At 43.1% G+C, this 22,101-nt stretch overlaps 1 protein-coding gene across 5 annotated transcripts in view; it reads left to right on the top strand.

Annotated features, from left to right (window-relative positions):
- The window catches only part of AGAP1 (ArfGAP with GTPase domain, ankyrin repeat and PH domain 1), a 589,050-nt gene that overhangs the window by 376,393 nt on the left and 190,556 nt on the right, over nucleotides 1-22,101 (top strand). The gene's annotated exons all lie outside the window — the stretch shown is intronic.

Consider the following 22,101-nt stretch of genomic DNA (forward strand, 5'->3'; position numbering starts at 1 on the left):
CATGAAGAGATTTTATCTAGCTTGTGGTGGGTCCCTCAGCCCTGCCCAGCCTGGCCACAGGGGACAGTTCAAGCTGTGGTGCATGCAGCTGGTCCTGCTGTCCCCAGACATGCAGCAGGGTGAGGGTGGCACAGTGGCTGGACTCCACTTCCTGGCAGCCTGGCAATGGCTCCTGCTTGCCATTGCTAGCGTCTCCACCACTGCCGAACCCAGGCACCCCAGCCCCTCTATCCTGCACCCACTGCTGGGGGCACCAGACAGAGATTGACCAAGATCCCTGTGGGCAGGGCATTTTCGGTCGGGTGGATGGGATGGGGCTGCAAGCAGGTAGGGGGAATCAGCAAACCAGGGAGAAGGGTGGTGACAGCATGGAACCAAGGCCCAGGGCAGAGCCATGATCTACTCCCCACACAGCAGGGAATTGTGGGGAAAGGAACGTAGGTCTGCTTCAGGCCCAAGCCCTGAGTTTTCACTGCTCCACGATCTCAGCCCGGTCCCTACCTGTCCTGCTACCAGATACCACTTCCAGACACCGCTCTGCCTGCCTCCTCCCCCATGACCCCATCCCATCTGCCTGGCTAAGCTTGCCCTGCCTGTGCAAGTCCCATGGAGACCCCACCTGTCTGCTCCATTCAGCACCCCTAGTGTTGGGTGCAGGACAGACAGACCTGGGACAGAAAATGTCAATTGCCCTCACCATGCCAGGCCAGGTCAACACCCCCCCCCTTGCACTGGGCCAGTCCTCCCCACCCCCACACCACCTGCAACAGCTCACCTAAATTCCTAAAGTGCCCCTTCAGCAAAATAATTGCCCATCCCTGCTCTACCCCAACTGTCAGAGCTGATTGGGAATGGAGAGAACATGTTTTTTCCCCATTTGAGGGAGCTAGAGCTGCTGTACTAAGCACCAGTAATATGGTAAAAAAATCAATCAATTTGTCCTTGTCAAACCTATAGTAATCTGGCATTTCTTTCTCAGTTATTTCAGAAGCAAATGTTTTAAATTGTGACCTCTCTGTTTTATTTCTCCTTCAGATTATGAGAATCATCTCTCTAAAGGGTTGCCTTTCACTAGATATTTTGTTGAGTGCAGGACGTCTGGATATGTTTCCAGAGGGGACCCCGAGTTTTTAGATGTTTAAAATTTACTGTCATCGCTAATGTCACTTCCTTATATCTCCTAAATTACATTGTAGTTAATGCTAAGGCACTGATTCTTTGGCTTTGTCCCTTGTTCTCTTTATCCCACTTGATCTGCTAGAGGAGTCCAGCTGCTTGTGGCTTTAGTTTTTCTGTTAAGTATTGCAAGTCGAAATTGGCTTCAGTGTTGCCCACAGAAGAGCAGCCCCTCTTCTTGGAATTTTGGATTTCAGAGGCATCTCCTGGACCAGAGAGTCCTGTCCCCATTAATTTTCAGGCAGCCAGTTACCAAAAGATCAGAGTGAACGCTTCAAATTCAGGGGCAACTACAGGATACAAAACTGGAAATATAAGGAATACAACAATATGCTATAGGTAAAAGCAGGGGAGAGAATGGCACGTGAAATAACATGGAAATAAAGGTACTTCTGTTTGTTTTGAAGCAAGCAGTTGGATCTCACGTGGTCATGTTGGCAACCTTCAGCAGCTCAGCTAGTAGTGCTCCATGTTTGCTTATCAGGCAATAAGTAGCTAAACTGCCATTATCTGCCTCTTAAGACCTTTCTCTGTGTATATGTTCTTATTGTTCTTGCTGGTCAAGGTGCACATGCATTATTAGTTTTTCATACTGCAGATGAACCTTTTTCCAAGGTTTCCCTGGAGCTGCTTAGTCTCCCCAAGAGTGAGAATCCATTGAGAGTCAAGGTAATTACTTTGAGATTAGAGGTAAATCCATTAGAGATTAGAAGGAATCAATTTAAAAAAGAGGTAATTACTAGCTTGTAATTGTTTTTTGCTAGAAGTGTACATCTTGGTGTATTACCACTTGCTAACACTCCTCCCCGCAGCTCTGAAGGTTGTGTAACTCCTTATTCCTTTTCCTTTAGCTATTTTTAAGTGGTTTAGTAGTAAGGAACTACTGGAACTACTTGCTTAAAAAAGAACCAGCCACTGAAGCACCCACTGTAGAAAAGGTTTTCAGTGGCTAAGAACATTAAAGCTATATGCCATTATTTCTACCAAACCAGCATGTAGCATCACAGAGCCAGCAAAAAATGCACTGACACGTTCCATGTTATAGTATATCTTAAAAATTGATCATTTGCTGTATACCTTTTGTTCTGGCATGATACGTTTTCACATGATATGAGCAGATTATTTAAAATGCCATTCAATTATATGGTTGAAAGAAAATGGCAGTGCACGCCTGTATTTTAACCTCTTTATGGGGTGAGTGTGAACATACAGCATGACTCTTAAAACCTAATCTTAATTAATCTTGATGGGCCATTGGAAAGCATAGCAAAAATAGTGCAGTGAGGTTCATGGACTGTTTTCTTTTCATAGATTGGTATTATTAATGCATGTTGTGAAGTATTCTTATACAACATGTTCACCCTGTGGCATCCAGTCTCCAGGGATAATTGTTTGCATTCTCTGGGCCAGAACTGTTCCCTACCTTGTGTTCTGATGTGCTGTAAAATTTGACTTTGAGTTAAGCGTTTGTAAGGCTGTAACAATGTAAAGCCAGTTTTGTTAGATTTTGGTAAGATTGCCCCTGTCATATTTCATGGACAGTTCTTCACTGTCTTGGTTGCAAATACAGATAGCTTCTGCTTCATATCCAGTCATGTACGCAAACCATAGCACAAGACTGAGACGCAACCACATTTCTGTGCAGAACTCGTTGTACAGAATTTGTACATAAGCAGCCTTCTGTAGATTTATTACTCATTGATATAAAAATACAGGATCCAGAAGTTGTTTCTCTGGTAACTGAGAGGAACATTCATAGAATTACAGGACTGGAAGGAACCTCAAAAGTAATGCAGTCCAACCCTCTGGACAAATGGAGGATATGCTGTTCCTAAGCAAGCCCAGACAGTTACTTGTGCAACTGCTTTCTGAAATCCTCCAATGAAGGAAATTCCAAAACTTCCCTAGGCAGCTTATTCTATTAGGGTAGGAACAAACATTCAAAAAACCGGAGCCTGAATTGATTCAATCTTTGCAGGTTAGTCTAACTTGCAGAGTGTGAACCGGTTTGCAAGTGGATAGGCATTTGACACATGCCTGCAGTGGCTCAGGCCAGAAGCCTGGGAGTGCTAGAGCAGCCCTTCACTTCCACACGGAAGCTGAGCTGAGGAGGTGGGGGTGTGACCAGGCCTGGCCAGGCCTGAGTAAACCCCAACCTTCGCCTGCAGGGTGCCAAGAGTGGGGGAAGAGGGAGCATGGTCAGACCGCTGTGGCAAGGGAGGAGGAGGAGGGGACAGCTCTGCCCGCCCCAGCGGCTCCCTGACAGCAGAGAGCAATCCTGGCACACAGGGCTGCCCAGCCCCAGGGGGGAACTCTTACCCTTCCGCCCTCTCCCCCACTGTCGCAGGACAGGGAGAGGGACTCTGTTGGGTGCTGGTGGGGAAGGGGGCTCTATGTCAGGCTGCCCGGCCCCAGAGGGGGACTCTTCTCCCCGCTTCTCCCCGCCCTCCCCCCGCCACTGCGGGGCGGGAGAGGGGGGCTCTATTTGGTGCTGTCAGTGGGGGGCTTTGCCCCTTCCTCCCCTGCCCCCACCACTGTGGGGCACAGAGGGACCCTGCAAGGCTGCCCAGCTCCAGAGAAGGACTCTTCACCCCACTCCTCCCCTCCCCCCACCCCTTGCTGCTACGGAGTCCTCCTCTGGTGCTGTGCAGCCTCACAGAAAACCCCTCCCCACTCCATGGTGGGGGAGAAGCAGGGGAAGAGTTCCCCTCGGGGGTCTAGGCAGCCTTGCAGAGTCCCCCTCCCCACCCTAGGGGGAGGATGGGGAGGAGAAGCAGGAGTCCCCCTCCAGCGCTGCACAGAGCCCCCCCACCCCTGTGGGGAGGAGGAGAGGGAAGAGCCCCACCCCCTAGCACAGAAAAGAGCCCCAGCATGTCCCTGTTAAGGTGATGGCAGCAGAGAGAAGGGTTCATTCTTCCCTTCGTTCCTTCTGCCCTGCAGCCTGGGTCTGGCAGCCCCAGGGGCCACTGCCACAACCCCCTCCCCTCTACTCCCTGGCAAACTGGCAGACCCCAGCTGCGGTGTGGAAGGAGGGAAGAGTTAACCCCCTCCCTGCCCACTTTGCTTTAATGAGGCCATGCCGGCCAGTGTCTCGGCTAGAGCCAGTTCCTGCTCGGGGTGGGGAGCAGGGGGGGTGGGATCAGCCCTGCGGCTGGAGCAGAGAGTACCCCCCAGGCCAGAGAGCATGCTGGGGTGCTGGAGGGCTCTGATTTAACTTAAACCAGGAGAAGGCCTGGGACAGACATTACAAAAACCGGTTTGAGCCAAATCTGTTGTTGTCTGATACTTCATTCAACCAGGTTTATCTCAAACCAGTTTTGGCCATTTTCAAACTGTTTTATGTGCACTGAATGTCTGTTCTGTTGCAGGTTTGAACCAGTTTCTGATCACTTAAACTGTTTTATGTGTAATGTCTGTCCCTAGCCTTAGAGTTAGGAAGTAGGGCTTTGCGAAACAGCAGGTTCCATTTTGACCAGCGTTTCGACAGAACATCGTTCCATTTTGAACCTTGTTTTGAGATGAGACAGGTGGTCCGTTCTCTTCCGTTGAAACAGTTTCACGATTTTGACCGCTTCGACATTTGGCTCATAGGATATAATGAGGTAGGTCGAAACAGCCTATAACTTAGTCATTTCTGGCCTGATTTGGATGAAAGTTGCCGAAATGGCCTCTTCTGCAGGCATGAAGCCTGCCAAGTTTCAAGGAGATTGATGCACGGGGTTCAGAGAAACCACATCCCAAAATCTTAAAACTTGTGTCACATGTATGTGTTAAGCCACAGTGGGGTCAAAACCAAGTCCCTTCTCAGCCTTCTCTTTTCCAGAGAAGTGGGGTGAAGAGTCCTTCTCTGGAGCTGGGCAGCCTTGCAGGGTCCCCCCTTCTCTTTTCCAGGCAGCAGAGTCCCAGGTCCCTCAGCCTTTCCTCATATAGCTTGCTGTGCAAGTCTCTTATCATATGGGTAGCCCTTCTCTGGACTCTTTCAAGCTTTATCACATCCTTGTTTAAGTGCGGAGCCCAGAACTGGACACAGTACTCCAGCTATGGTCTCACCAATGCCGAGTAAAGCTGAAAAGAACAGGAGAATCACTTCTTTGCAATGGTTTTGCTGGAGATGCATCAATTGATGCATGCCAGGGTATTGTTGGCCCTGCTGGCTACAGCATTGCACTGCTAGCTCATGTTCATACTGTGGTCAATTATTACCTCCAGGTCTTGGTGGCAAGTGATGGGGAATCTTCAGTTTTGCCTGTCAGCAGCTAGTGGTGCAGGGCCCCAGGACCCCCTGCACCTATCTCCTTAATAGCTGGCAGGCGTCATGGCTGCAGCAAGGCCTAGCAGGCCTGCAGTTTTCACCCCCCTCTGCTCCAAGACGGACACAGTCAGTTGCACAAGCACCCATGTCACGAGTTTTGCCTGTCAGCAGCTAGAGGTGAAGGGCCCCAGAAGCCCTGCACTTATCTCCTTGACAGCTGGCAGGCTTTGTGGTGGCAGCAGGGGCCACCGTCCCTGCAGCTTTCACCCTGCTACACCTCAACACACACAGCCTTACCTGTGTCATGAGGTTTGCTTGTCCACAGCTTGAGGTGCAGTTTCCCCCAAACCCCTGCACCTGTCTCCTTAAAACTTGGCAGGCTTTGTGGCCTCAGTAGGCACTACCATCCCTGCAGTTTTCACCCCCCTGTGGCTTAACACATACACGTGACATCAGTTTTGCTCTCAAGACTTTGGGGTGCAGTTTCCCCAAACCCCCGTACCTATCTCCTTGAAACTTGGCAGGCTTCATGCCCTCAGAAGTGGCTACCATTCCTGCAAGTTTCATCCAAATCAGGCCAGAAATAACAAAGTTATAGGCTGTTTCAACCTTTCCCGTTATAGTCTATGAGAGAAATGTCGAAACGTCAAAATGTTTAGACGTGCCTCATTTTGTTTCGAGGCTGTTTTGACCATATCTGTTCCATTTCGATTTTGCTGTTTTGACCTCGAAACAGCCTCAAAACAAAACTGGCAGTGAAATTTCGCACAGCCCTATTAGGAAAGGTTGTGGTTTTTTCAGTTTAATCTAGAATGGCTTTGTTGGAGTTTAAAACCATTGCTTTGTGTGCTGTCCTCTTCAGTGAGGGAAGACAGTTGTTCTCTCTTCTTTATATGGTAATTTCTCACATTTGAAATCTGTTATAGTTTCCCTCTCTTCATTTCCATCTCCCCAGACTAAGGGTACCTAGTTGTTTCCTGATGCAACTTGCAGTCCAAACCTCTGTCATCCTTGTAATTTGCCATTGGGTCCTCTCCAGTGGCAACCTTCCTGAAACCCAGTGTTCAGAACTGGACACGCTATTCCACTAAGGCGTACCCAGCACCAGGTTGACTAATACTGTCACATCTTGTGTTTTAGAATACTTTTGTTAATGTAGCCCAAAATGGTATTCACTTTTTTTGTGACACCATCACATTGCTGACTCATGTTGAGTTTATAATCCATCATAAACCCTGATCATTTTTTGCAGTGCTACTATCTAGCCCAGTGGTTCTCCCAGCGTTTAACTTTCACTTGTTTTTTGGCTATGAGAAAAATAATAGCAATTCCTCTGTTGCAAGGAACTGAGAGCAATTCCTGTTTGAAATATCTGGCAAGGAACTGGATTCCTATTTGAAATATCTAGGCTTATCTTCTGAATCAGTGTAGGTGTTTACGCACCTGGTAGTGCTAATACTGCGTGGCACCCTTAAAAGGATCTCATGGCACCCTGGTTGAGAGTCATTCATTTGACCAGTTACCTTCCATTGTGCATTTGTGCATTTGAATTTTCTCCTGTAGATCCATCACCTTACATTTGTCTTTGCTTCATTTCATTTTGTCATTTATTGCTCAGTTCTCTTAATTATCCAGATCCTTTTGGGTTCTAATCTTATCCTCCAAAGTATTTGCAGCCCCTCCCAGTTTTGTGCATTTCTGCAAGGTTCATCAGTAAATTCTTTCTTCCTGAATCCAAGTCATTAATAAAAATGTTAAACAGCACTGGACCCAGAACAGACCCCTGTGGAATACACTTGAGACATCCTGCATTTAAACATCCATCCCTTTTATAGCTGCTTTTTTCCTAGCAGTTAATCAGCAGATTACATATCCACCTAACAGTAGTTTTATCTGGTCCATATTTGCCTATCTTAGTAACAAGAATGTCATTTGGTACAGTGATAAAAACCTTGCTGAAGTCCAGGTATATCATGTCCGCTGCATTCTCCTTATCACCATAGTTACTCCATCAAAGAGAAGATATGGACTCACATATATTTGGAGGCATTTCAGAAGGGGAATGTTTCAAAAGGGTAGCAGCTGTTACATTCTGATTGTTATATGCGAACAAGCCAAAATACAAATGTAGCAAAACCTCTACAACTTCAACTGAGCATTCTGTGTTAAAATTGGAGCAATTTTGCTACGTTTGTATCGTTCCCATCTTATCCACACCTCACAGTTTGAATGCAACATGGGTTAGTGTCATTTTGAAACATTCCCCTTTTGAAAGGACTAAGTGTATGACACATACACCATCCCAAAGAAATCAAGCTGGTTTAGCTTGATTTGTTATTAACAAATCTACATTGGCTGCTGGTGATCACCCCTTCTTTCTCCAAGTAGATTATGATTTCTCCAAGTATTTTCTCCTTCTTTCTCCAAGTATGATTTGCTTTAGTAACTTCCTAGGTATTGAACAAATGACTAAAAAGGTAAATCTGGTTGTTTGCTGTGTTGTAGTATTTTCTTGTCGGCCTACATCTGTACTTGTCTGCACAAGAAGCTAGCACTGTTTTAACACCAAAGTCATACGTCTACTACCGATTAGTCTCTATATTTCATTTAAGTTTTCTAAAGGAAAAAAAATTATTACCAGACTTAGAGCCTTGACAAGGAAAGAGAAACTGTTTTGGTACTTGTAATTGAAATTCCTAATATTCATGGGAAGGTGATTTTAGTCTGAGTAGTTATTTTTAAATAAGATCATGCATTTAGTATAAAATGTTGTTCTTCAAAATTCTGCAATTGTTATTCCATAATATGAAATAATTGATAGTGCTTTAGCAGTATTGGAGAAGGGAAAGAGGGAAAGAAATCAATCTTAATTTTATTCCATCTATATAGTAGCCTCATTTGGAATATAAAGCTGCTAATCCAAAAGTTATGTGGACAGACAACATTAAAATATGTATAAAGTGCTAATAACATATGTAGGACTGTACAAACACACTTCGTATCTTGTCTAAGGCAGTAGTGATTAGAAGTCCTTACTAGAAGGTATATATTCAGTTGTCTCCGAGAAACAGGTCAGTGGTTTCTCTCTGTATCATAGCATATAGGTCCATATCACATACATGAGTATTGCAGTTTTGCACCCTCACTGGGAAACTGGTAAAAACATAAGATTTTGTGGAAACAAATAAACTAGCATCTCATCTCTGGCAAAGCCAAGTCACAGTGGCAGAGCACTGAGGAGAAACTGCTGCTATATTGTGCTAGCTAAATACCTTCCATTGCTGTTACTGTCAGCTGACACCTTTCACAATCACAAAATTCATTTTCCTTTTTAAGGAAAGGCAGAAAAATATGTACATAAGTATCCCACTGTTTCATGTTTGGGTCATGACAGGCTTTTTTCAAGAACCTCAAACCTTCTCTTCCCTTGGTATGCCTAAGGGACTTCATTGATAGAAAATGGAGGGATAATGAGAGAGAACTCTGACCTGCAGGCTTCATAGTTCACCATAGCTACCTATTCATCTTACACTTCTAGAGCATAGCCATTGAGTAGATGACTGAAATTTGGCCGATAAGATTTCTATGTCAGGCTCCCCAAAGGGACCCATGGGAATTTGTCTAGGCATCTCTTGGCTCTTAATGGCATAGTACCATGCATTAGGGCTCCCTAAATTTATGCGCTGGAACACATGCTGGGTAGTGTTGTTCTCACTGTCTTTATCTGCTCCTCAGCCTGATGAATACCTGTTCGGACACAGTCTACCTTTTGGGGTTTTAGCCATGATGCCACAGGTCAATAGATGAAAAGGCCCTTATCTGTGATTGTTGCTGGTGTTGAATTTTTTGCCCCTGTAGCTACTTCTCAGTTGCTCCCTTGCATTTTTTAATGTAATTTTTTCAGAAGGGATTTAAATCTATTTTAGTATTTCTTTTTAACCTATCTATGTTGCATCTTGACAAGGTGCGGGGAATGGAGGACTTGTTTACATGTATATATGTATGCTAATATATATCATCTGGTAGATTAGGGATTCTCTTTCTTTGAGTGAGAGATTCCCTTTCTAAGCTTATAATTGTGTATTTGTGTTTCAAGGCAGAGCTTATCTTGAGAACTTGTGAATGCTGCTCTGATCTATAATTCACATAATGAGGGGAGGTTCCCCATCTGAGATTTCAGTTTCCACACTTTCCAGCTTATAAATGTACATTTGATACACAATGCTACCCAAAACTAAACTTCTAAACAGAAAACCAGATTCAAGACTTTATGAGGGTACAAACAAAGCTTCAACAATTCCCTTCCAATTACTTCAGTCTCATTTCTGTATCGGGCAGGGGATGTGGTACTAAAAATATTGGTACCGCCTGTCATGCAAAAGGTGATCATTTCCACCATCTCCCCTAGGGAAAAAAACAAAATGTCTCTTCATTGTGACTTTTCTGGGAAATTGAAATGATTTTATAACTTTCCCTGAGAAAAAGTTCCTATGATTGTCATTTCATGGTCTTTCAAAGGAAAAAAAAATGAGGGAGGGAGGGAGGGGAGAAGGGAACAATCTTGCTGACCATTCTCGTAAAAAGCTATCTATATATATTGGATACATGCTGTATGAAGAGAAGAGTTGCACTGTGACTTCCTGGGGGCTACTTTTCTAGACCAGTGCCTCTATTACATCTTGCTCCCATTCAAACTAGCTTCTGTTGTAATGACCTTCACAGAGGTCATTGGGATTCTGTTAGTGCTGCAAGGGAGAAAATCTGTCACGCTCTGTCCAGATGAAATTTGCCTAAGCTACATCAGTCTGAATACCAGGTGGCTGCCACAACTCTAGAATCTGGTTTGCGGGTGTGTTCACTCCACCATTTGTGTATATTTCACTCCACCATTTATAGAAAATTAGCCCATTTTAAACAGACATCACCAAATGAAGCTGATCAGCTGTGGCGGGATGTGTCCTGCCACAGTTCATCCACTTAATTGGGCAAACACACATCACTTATTGTCCCGCATCAGACAGAGGGCCAATCCTGCAGACAACAGACAACATATTCCCCACTTACAGAGTTCTGCCTTGGAGATTCCCTGCATTATTGTAAGCAAGGAAACCCAGGATTTCCTGATTACAGAGACTCACCCTAGGGAATCTCCAGGGTGCATCCCTGTAAGAGGGGAATCCTGGCTTTCTCTGTTTATAGAGATATTCCTTGGAGACTCCCCAGGGTATATCTTTGTAAGAAGGGAAAGTTGTGGTTCCCCATTTACAGAGATGCCCCCTGGAATTGCCTAGAGAATCTTTGAGGTGCGTCTCTGCAAGTAGGGAAAGCCAGGGTTCCCCACCTACAGAAATGCTCTCTAGAGGTTGCCTGGGGCACATCTCTTATGAGTGAAAAACTGGATAGGAGCTTCCTGGGCTTCAGGAGCCCAATCCTGCATGGTAATTCCTGGGTTGCGCAGGATCAGATCCCTCAAGCCCCGTGAGATGTCCTGCCTAAGGCAGCTGGAAAGTGTGGGCAGCTCAAGTGCCTGCACTCTCGTGCCATAAAGCAAACAAACATCTGCTACAATAAAGGAGCAGAAACTGTTACTAGCTTTATCGCAGCCACAAATTTTGGGCATTTGTGACATGACAAGGATCGTGGACATCTGTTTGCCAAAAATTTTTATGGCAGCACAAAGGTAATATATGTTTCTACTGTTAAGTGTTAGAAATGTATTTTCCATAACTAAACAAAGCAACTACAGGTTAATAATAGTATTTGGACTTAATTATGGCCAGTTTTCATCTACTGTAGGCTAAAACATCATGCACATGCGCCAACAATATATTGCAATCACACCCACCCTGTTAAAAGACAGTAACAAAATCTGAACCTGTAAAACTCTTCAGACTGACTGACTTTTTATAGGACCCTTGCAGCTTTTAAATTACAGTCAGCATAAGTCTATTGAAATTTGACACACACACACAAAGACCTAGAAAATTTGTGAATGTTTAACCAGTTTCTTACAAATCTCACAATATTTAATGCTTTTTTCTTAAAGCCCTATAATTATATATGACTGCTTTCATTGTTAAAAAATTTCCTAGACCTCATTCTCAAGAAAGCATCATCTTTTTCAGGCTTTGCTGTTGCTCAGAAAAATGTTATGTTGGACTGCTTCGTCTCCCAAAAGTATTTATAGTTAATTTAGATTAATACATTTGCCCTTGATGTTTGATCACACAATATAAAAGAAAACATACACGCATAAATCGTTGTGATTCCAAAGGACATGAAACTGTCTGCGTGCTATGTGTGAAACTCCTTTTTTAATACCTTTCTGGAAAGTATGCAAGTAATAATAAAATTATTTCATCATGGTAACTGAAGCAAAGCAAAGAGAACTATGTTCCCAAGTTCACATTGTTATGTACCCTTTATGAATGTTTGTGTTCCCTTTGAAAGGCTTGCACGCAGTCTAAATTCAGAGGAAAAGAAATCAAAGAGGAGAAGCATATGTGTTGGTTCCTCCCTGCCCCCATTGATTAAGTAGAGAAACAAACTGATACAGAGGGTATACAGTGTTGTATATAACTTTTGCTCATTTTTTAATGTGTTGATACCATATCCACCATTCAAGCAGAAATGCAGATCAAGGTTATTCTAAACCCTTATCCAGAATGAAATACTGCTAACAATTTACCAGTGTGTAATTCTATTGTATTTTGTGCAAAAGTTACAACAGTTACTAGTAGCAAGTATGTAGTTATCCCCTTGGAAAACAATTTAAATGACTGGTAATGCTCCCATTCCCAGCTTAGTCATGATATGGGATGCAAATATTTTGCTGATCTCTGTTTCTATCTAGGGAGCAAAAGGGTTGGAATACCATTAGGAGACTAACTCTCACTGTAACTAAAATATATCTTCCATGTTATGGAATGTCTCTCTTGAAGTATATAGTTAAGTAGGAGTTGGGTTGATCCCTGCTATGATAAGGGATTAGATTTAAAAAAGCGAGAGAGAGAAAAGCACACAAAACACATGGCTGCTACCTTTAATCTAAGACCCTGCATTACAGGACAAATGTCAAGGGTAAGATAGTTTTAAAGCCTAACCGGCGTAAGTCTCACTTCAAATTGAGTATATCCGTGGATAAAAGCCTTGCTGCATCTGCTGTATACCAAATGAAAAAAAATCCATGGCAAACCACAGGCATAATGTAATGTGGAGTTTTCAGTATCCAGTATAATAGCCAGTAAGCTGCACCATAAAAGACTGCACTTAAGTACTCTGTGCTTAGGGTAATGAAGAGTGATTATTTCTGCTTTTTCCATGTTGCTAGTCCCATGACCTGATAGAAACTCTTCTTGTTTCTGCAAGAAGTGACCTGTGAATAGATTAAGCATTTTTGGCTTTGAGTTCATTTGTTTCAGAGTGTGTGACAAGATTTATCACATGTAATTAGTGTAGGATGTTGCAGCACCCAGGAAACTGTTACTTGCAGAACAGTACAAATGTACAGTATGTAATAGATACCAGTGAAAAGTGCTGCTCACTGAAAAAAAGACAAGGCAAAGTGTTTGGATATTGCACATTATAAAATTAAACAGTGAAAGCCAAGTTACTGATTTATTAAACGGCTTTCTTAAAGTAAAGCTCCCTGTTTAATAGAGCTAACCATTAGATATTTTGCATAAGTTATTCAGAATATACAAACTCTGATCCAATGTTTACTAAATGTTTTATATCTGTCCTTGCTGTGTAGTCTGAGAGGAGTGAGTCTGTACATTGTTATATATTGAAAGACTCGGCCAACCTTTTACCCCTTTTCAGAGCACCAATTGAACTGATTAGGAATTGCAGTAAAGGCACAGTGAATGCTTTCTTTATATCTTTAATTGTATGGTCTTGATTCCTAACTTGAATAGTAAAGGGCTAGGGTGACCTTCTCTTTGCCAGGACCCGGAGGAAGCTTTAGGTTGGTCAGAACGTTTCCAGAACAGACTCTTATATTGTAAAATGACCAATTTTCTCCTAATATAATTTTATGAGGAGGTAGCATTGTGGTGCCTTTTCATAAGATTCATAGTGTATTATAATATTAAAGGACACTGTGTCAGTATCTGTGTGGGAGGGAATACAGCAAGAGTATTTTTTTTCCTGTTACTTTTACAGAAACACTTGATAAATATATTTCTGTTATGGCTCATAATATGATTATAGCTGAGATCCTTGCAAGGAAAGGATGGGGAGAGTGGAGTTGCAGGCTGTTTCTTCTTAGGTGTGCCTGTGGTCCCAAATGGAAACCAATCAAGGTGCGATTTATGTTCATTAAGTGCTTGTCAAAACTGAAAAATTTTCTAATCAACAGCAATCTAGCTGAGGCCCCCTCAATGGCTGGGAGTGTCGCCTCCGCAGTATCGGCTATTTGCCTGTTACAACTCTAGGCTAGAAATCCGCTGATGATTACATTAGGCTAAGCTGCGAAGTAAATGAACCATGTCTTATTTAGGTGCAACTAGCTTCAGTGTAGTCCTGCCCCGCAGGGCACTTTATAGCGTTTTATGGCTTTAAAATTAGTGTAGCTTCCCATTTGCTGCAGGGTGCTGCATGTTATGCCTTTGAACTCAATAAGCAAAGGGAAGGGGGCCTTTTGTGTTTTCCCCCTTATTTTTTTTTTCCTCTGCAGTTTAGCAATTTTGTTTTGCATCTTTTCCAGACGGCATTTTGCAATAAAAATGTCTGACTGCTTTGTACACGCTAAAAAGTAAAGGCTTCAGCATTTACCAGTCCACATGGATTTTTTCCAAAGCAGTTGTTGCTGACAATGAACAATAGCTTTTCAGGTTACTACACATGGCTCACTAAATCAGAATTGTTCTCTGAAATATGTCATCTACTCTTAGCTTTCACCATCCCAAATCTTCTAAAATATCATCTTGTGATAGAAACTTATGCTTTCTTTTTCGTGCTTTTGTACTTGTACCATATGTTTCACAGGGACATCAGAAAGCACTGTACCAGGCTTAAAGGATTAAGCCTCTCAAACATTTTTGTATGCTTTTTAAAAGAAATAGGCATAAAGATTCAAATATTTTTGCCATCATCATAGGGCAACCCAACAGCAAATTTGGGAACAGAATTTCTGGCTATTTGCCCTGTGCATAAATCACTTTCTAGAATGAAAGACATTAGGTTGTCTGCTTGTCTCAACACGAACCCCTTCAAAAGGGAAGAATTGAGATTTTTTTTTCTTGTTGTGATTAATACCTTGAGACCCTCAAAAATATTTGGGTAGCATTCATTAAGTAGAGAAAGGCCATGCTGTTTGGGTCAGTCTGTGCTTTATTTTCTGCAAGTAAGTTACAGATGAAGGGAAGGATGCTGGCAGGAGGAATGCAAGTGAAGAAAATAATAGTGGATTTGACCACTTTCTGTTACAGTTTTATGAGAGAATATGCTTTAAAAAAACAAAACATGTTCTGTGACATGAGGCAACCATGAAGTTGACCCCAGGGAAGAGCATCCACAGCCTAACTTTACAGCTATCATGGCAAACTTTCTGACTGAGCTTGTTCTTGATAGAGCCAACTGGAAGAAATCATAAGTATTCCATGCTATTAATGCTCCTTTGAATTCTTTCATTGAGGCTTCACCTGGTTTGCAGGCACATAGCTTTCACCTGGACTTCAGAATTGTCCAGCAGGGGTCATTACAGAGCAGTAGAATATGTGCATCATTTCTCATCCCTGGTCTACTTTGGCAGCAAGAGTCTTAATCAGAGAACTTGCTTTGTTTATTGCATGAGATAGTGAAGGACTCTTCCACTTAGACTATCAGGAGCTGTACCTATCCACTTAATCATTTTTTGTTCCTTTTTTAAAGGTCTTTCATGCCTTGAAGTACTCAAGCTCTGATTCTCCATTTCCTTGTTTCTTGTACAGTTATTTGCTACTCAGCGAGAGTAAAATGTTATCACATCAGAAAGGTTGTATTTATATTTCTCCTTTATACAAGTTTAATAACTCACACAAAAAGCCAGGCACTGGATATTTATGCCCTCCCCCCCCCCCCCCCCCCCAGTTCTGTGTCTGTGTGTGTGTGTATATCTTGAACTTTTAATGTATATGTTAAATATATACAACATCTGTGTTTATATAACATTACATATATTAATATAAATGAAAGAGTCTGTATATTTTCTATACTTGTATACTGTATATTTGTAACTATAACAAAAGTATGTTTGCTTATTTGGATATGTTGTAGTGTTTCATTCTTTAAATAATAGCAAGAAGTAGAACCAGAAGTGCCTTCTGTGAATCAGTAGGTGTTTACTGATGGCAGAGGTGTTTTCCTCTTACAATAAACTAGTCTTTGAAAATGGAATGCAGTGGTTAGACCCTGCTATTTGCCATTTGTAAACCAGGCACAATGCATTTTGTAGTTAAATCATATTAAAAATAAAGTTCCTGCATCAAGAGACTTGAGATCCAGATTAGGAGACATTGAAATGAAAGCAATATGCACTATCAGAAATAGATCCAAGATTTTATGGAGATGAGCGTGGGAGCAGCTACTGGTGCTATAGGCGTGGCTTCATGCATCCCTGCTCCCAGCTTCCTCCTTCCCCTCCTCCCGGCCAGTCCAGGAAAACTGCACCCTGGGAGTAACAACTAGGGACTTAAGTCCTAAAGAAGGTAAATATGCCCCCTTCCTTCCCCTCCATTCTCAGAGGCATGTCTTCTACTTGTCTCATCCCTTCCCCTCCCCTGCGTTCCACCACTGCTGGTATACCTGTTGTCCATGCTTTCCTAATGGAACAGCTGGGCTGTGTCCAGCCTGAAATGGTGATATTGGTGGCCGGGTGGGTTCCCCTTCCCTGTGCCTGCTTCTGGGCTGGTGGGGAACACCCAGGGTGGGGAGGGGAAGCAGGGAGGGAGAGCCCAACTGCCAGCTGCTGCCAGCACCACAGTATGAATGAGCGTGATCCTATAATTCAGCTTTTAAAATAAATGTGTATTGTCTTAGTCAGATCCACTCCTCAAAACACAGTAGGATTTTGTCTGACCTCTTTCGTTTGAAGTGGCATTAAAAATCACTAAACCATATTATCATGTGGACAAATACTATGTAGAAAATAAATTAAACTGGGATGCCCAAAGTTGTGTTATTGAGGTTTTGTGCAGACATTACAGCTAGCAGTTTGGAGGTTTAGATTGGGTTCTGAAGACAGTGCTGAGACCAGGACTATTTTCAGAACCCAGTGTTTACATGGCCCCAGTCTAAAAAGTTGGGATAGGGGCGGGGTAAGCATGATGGGGGCCTAGCTGGGGTGGGGGGTTGGGGGCTTTCAGGGTTTGTGGGGGTATTGGGTAGATCGGGGCAGGTTGGCAGGATTGGAGAGGCTCTCTGAGCTTGCCAAACCCCCCAGACCTTTCCAGCCCCAACCCCTCCCCCCCCGCCTCAAGCCACCAAACTGCATTCAATCCCACAAACCATTTCCAGGGCTAGTTTACTGGCCTTCACCAGTCCAAGGGTCCTGACTGAAGTAAAGAGGGGGGAAGGGGGAGAAGAGGAGCTAGAAGCTCTGTGGTGGGGAGGGGTTGGCAGGATTGCGGGGCTCTCTCCCCCCATTGGGACCAGGGGCTATTTTCAGCCCCACTAAACTCCTCCCCCACCTCCAGACAAACAATCCCTTCTTCCCAGTGAACTAACCCCCCACCCCAACTCCTTTCCATCAGCTCCCAGCACTGGCAAACACTGGTGGAACTAGCATGGGGAGTAGTCTGTGGGTTCAGAAGGTTTGGTGGGGTGGGGTGGGGAGGAGCTGGCTGACTGATCACTGGCGGGGGTGGTATCTGTTTGGCAATGGGAGGAGGGGTGGGGAGGGGGAGCTAAAAATAGCCCCTGGTGCTGGTGGGGGAAAGGGTAGGAAGAGTGCAGTCCTGGGGGCAATGGTTGGCCTTTCCCAGCCTTGGTGCTGCACTGGGAACATATACAGACGTTCAGTTAAATCACTTTACCTGATTACTTTCTGTAATCTAGTAAACTGATCACTAACCTCCAAGGCAGAGTTAAATTTGATCAGGTCAGCCATTTTTTGACCGATCTAACCTTCCTGGAAGGAAGAGAGCAGAGAGTTTGATTTGGGGGGTTTTCAGCCATACTGGATGGTGGGGCAGGTGGATTGGAGTCGCTCCCTCCCCCCGCCCCCCGACTTGGGAGGGATTCCAGTCCATCTGCCCTACCGCCCTGCACTGGCTGTGCAACCCCAAGAACAAGTTCCTTCCACTCCCTATCTCCCTTCCCATTTGAAAAAAAGTACCAGGGTTGGGAGTGGGAAGGAGCATTACTAGGGGAGAGCAGCTGCAGGTTTGCAGCTGCTCTAAACAGCAGCTGAATCCCCCAGGCCCTGGGACCCAACAGTGAAAGTCTTTTGGGTCCAGGGAATCATTGTAACTCATGTTGCTTCGTGTGAAGTGCCGTGTTTTACAACTGGGAGCTGCTCTTCTGTCTGCACCAGAAGGTAAGGTCTGAATGTGGGTGAACTAAGTTATATCGGGTGGCCATTTTTAACTCGCTCTAACCTCTCCCTAACTTCCCTGAATGCCTGTACATACCCTGAAGGTACACTCTTGTGGTGCTTCCTAATCTCTGCAATTTCATGTTTGTAATATTTTCTCCCCTCCTCAGCACAGTTGTGCTTTTCCTTTGAATGAGTAGTAGTTTTAAACTAAAGGATTCTTCATAGCAATCAATAATCCCTAAAAATACACTCTCTGTATTGATTCTCATAGCTTTTCTTCCTGAGGTTACCTTTAGCAGTCTGCACAAATATAGTGCTGCTGAAGTGTTAATTTGATTACTCCAGGCCAGGGACCATTATCTTTAGGACGAAATAAATTCCTATCATGTCAGTGTTGTTTTTAAGCACCGATTTGTGGATGATGCAAAATGTTGTTTCACTACACCAAAAAATAAACTGCTCCCAGTCAGAAAACATGAACGTTAATGTAAACTAAAATAATTTTAATTCATAGATTCATAGATGTTAGGGTCGGAAGGGACCTCAATAGATCATCGAGACCAACCCCCTGCATAGGCAGGAAAGAGTGCTGGGTTCAGATGACCCCAGCCAGATGCCCATATGGCTAACCTCCTCGTGAAGACCCCCAGGGTAGGGGAGAGCACCACCTCCCTTGGGAGCCCATTCCAGATTTTGGCCACTCTAACTGTGAATGCTTAAATACATTACAAAAGATTGTTTTGGAATGCACATACGACAGCTGAACTGAATTGCTTGTAAATGTGTATATTATATTTTTATTAAAAATGTAAATACAGTTGATATGTCACCATTAAAGCTATATTTTAAATCAGAAGCCAACATTAGGCCTGTGCCAACATTTTGTTAACACTTTCACTGTTAGTATTTTCCTGTGAGTAGGGAGCATCCTTAAATATCAGCATAAAATATTCTCAAGAACAGGTGTATTTTGAAAAGTCATGGACATTTCTTTGGTCTCTTGTGCCTGTATAAATGATTGCTTTAATTTTCATGTTAGTTAATGTGTTTCTATTCTTTTATTCTAAAAGAAAGCTTGTATTTAAGCATTCACAGTTAGAGTGGCCAAAATCTGGAATGGGCTCCCAAGGGAGGTGGTGCTCTCCCCTACCCTGGGGGTCTTCACGAGGAGGTTAGCCATATGGGCATCTGGCTGGGGTCATCTGAACCCAGCACTTTCCTGCCTATGCAGGGGGTTGGTCTCGATGATCTATTGAGGTCCCTTCCGACCCTAACATCTATGAATCTATGAATTAAAATTATTTTAGTTTACATTAACGTTCATGTTTTCTGACTGGGAGCAGTTTATTTTTTGGTGTAGTGAAACAACATTTTGCATCATCCACAAATCGGTGCTTAAAAACAACACTGACATGATAGGAATTTATTTCGTCCTAAAGATAATGGTCCCTGGCCTGGAGTAGTCAAATTAACACTTCAGCAGCACTATATTTGTGCAGACTGCTAAAGGTAACCTCAGGAAGAAAAGCTATGAGAATCAATACAGAGAGTGTATTTTTAGGGATTATTGATTGATTGATGTGTTCTGGGCTTAACTTCAAATACCAGCATGCCCCAAAGCTGACTAAGATGAAATCACCAGTTACTGATAACTGTAGGCCATTACCTATGTAGTATTTCACAAGCTCAGAGATGAGATGGTGAGGGTTTTCTTTAGTTTTAGATAAAGAAATTGTGTACATGTGGTGTTTACAATATTGGTTGTACCTACCACACTAGCAAAAAGCTATGCATTTTTCACTTATTGTGCTGCTATCAGCCATTGCTCTGAGAATTGGAGACAACATTGATTTGATTCAGTGCTGCACGTTATTCCTGTAGGGATCTATTTGGTACACTGAGGCACTAATGGCTTCTCTCTCCCCCTCAAAAGTCAGCTCCACAGAAGGTGGTAGCCATGTTAAGCTGTGCTTCTGTCAGCAAGCTGAGAGCTGTGGGTCTCTCTGACACAACTCTCAATTGCTAGCAGGTTTCTCTCATTGCACCTCATTTGCATCTGGGACATCAATTAGCATGTTTGTTGAGGCTAATTGAATGAAACTCAATCATAGCTCTTAATTGCTTGACTATGTGAAAAGAAATCACATTAATGCAGCTAATTAAGTGTATGGCAATAGATGCAACATAATTAGGAGCGAAATGTAAAAAACAAGCGATGGCAAAGGTGCAGGAGCATGAGTTCTGGGGATTCAGGCACTCAGTTATCTTGTTATTGACGCATTTGGGGAGGGTTCCCTTTGCTCTGGTGCTTGCTTTTTTTTTTTAACACTGCTGAATGATGAACATGGACAACTTGAGAAGAAAAATGCAAATGGATTTGCAATTACTACTTTTTCAAGCTGTTGAGGGGCAGAAGATGGCACTTCTGGGGTGGCCCGCTGTTGAGTGGGCTCTAGGGACTTGTTAAGTGCTGTTTAAAAGTACTTGGCTTTGAATTACCCTCATGCCTTGTTAAAGGGTTTTTTCCCCTTTTTCTCAGATCAGCATTTTCTACAACTAACATCTAGGGGAGTTATATGTGTAACATTTGCATATCAAAATCGGGTTTGCTGTCTTCTCTTTAACACAGCATATTCCAGATGACAGCCAGACCCTCATCTGTTCTAATCTGATCAAGCCGCACTGCACTTTTGAAGTTGATACATTATTTTATAATTTTAACTTTTAATTCCCCAAGTGCAGATCTAAGAAAGGTAGGTATGGGGGGATGGGAGGAAGCTGACATTCCACTGCAAGGAAGTCCACCACTTCCATTCTCCTTCCCAGGGAGATGCACAAGATTACTCTTTTGTACCCAAGAGTCTTTGTTTGCATTTAGTACATTAATAGAAGCAATTTAAGCTGACATTTAGTACTTGTAAGAGGTTCTGTTTTGTTTGGGCTTCCTCAATTAATAATGAAATAATATGCCAAGAGCATGTATATTCCCTGTTTACCAACATTCTTTTACTCATTCTTGACCTATTCATACATCACTGTACCATGATATTTCATAAACTGAAAGCTAATTGTGAATTTGTATACTCCATTTAGTTTGAGAATTTTCAATGAAGACTTTAAATTTCTCTGTTAACAAATGTAAATAAAATACATTAGATATTGTATGTTAAATAAAACGTATCTATTAAAAGAACACATGCTGAGGTTGAGTCACTATCTGATTAAGCTTCATTTTAGAGCCCATAAGCAATAAATGCTCAATTATGTTTCTGTTACTGTATTTTAATTTGTGCAAAACTGACACTGAACACGAAGGTTATACCAAATTGTTGTTTTGTAAATAGAACTAGGCTCTTTATCTCTTACCCAGGACGTAGTAAAATGAGATTCTGGCCACATGCAAATATTCAGTTTCTACCAGGAGAATCACAGTTCTCATGGAAGAACCTCAAAGTGTGCAGACATTCAAGCTTTTTCTCCCAGAGCAAATATGGTTAATCTGGGAGAAAAGTAATCTGGGAACAGCTAGGGCTAAATCACCCCCAGAAGAGTTTCTTCTGGAGACTGAATGTCTACACACTTTTCCCCAGCAGCTGCTCGAGTAGATTTGGAGGGCAGGGCTTCCCTACCTGCTTCTCACTCTGCAGTTCTAGTGTAGGGTGAGGTGGGACATTTTGGCTACACAGCAAGGCTCATGACCTTTGCCACTGCAGCACAGCAGACTGCTTTGTGTCAGCTGAGTGGCTAAGATGGCAAGAAGTCAGAGGGGCTGAGAGCTGGGTGTGCACAGACCTTCCCCATCCCAGGCTCCAAGCCCTGCCTACTTTTATGTCACTGCCCCTGCCACCCAGCTAAATTTCAGGGGGATACAAGAGAAAGCTGGTGTGGCTGAGAGCCAGGCTCTCCTCTTCTGCCATTTTGAACTGAGGAGTCCCAGAGGAGTTTTAGAGAATTTTTCCCTATGTGTTCACATTAGTCAACACGTGCAAAAGCCTTGCTCCTAAAGAATAGGGATGTGGTTTTGGTATGGAGTCCTAAGAAAAAGATAAGTTGGAAAGTGGGTAGGATTAGCCTGTTAATTCATTTTTATATGCTTTACAAGCTAGAGTTTTACAAAAAGTTATTCATACTTTTTATTCTCTGGCTCCCAATATAT

This window comes from Alligator mississippiensis, chromosome 4 (assembly GCF_030867095.1).
Source record: "Alligator mississippiensis isolate rAllMis1 chromosome 4, rAllMis1, whole genome shotgun sequence".
Lineage (NCBI taxonomy): Eukaryota > Metazoa > Chordata > Crocodylia > Alligatoridae > Alligator > Alligator mississippiensis.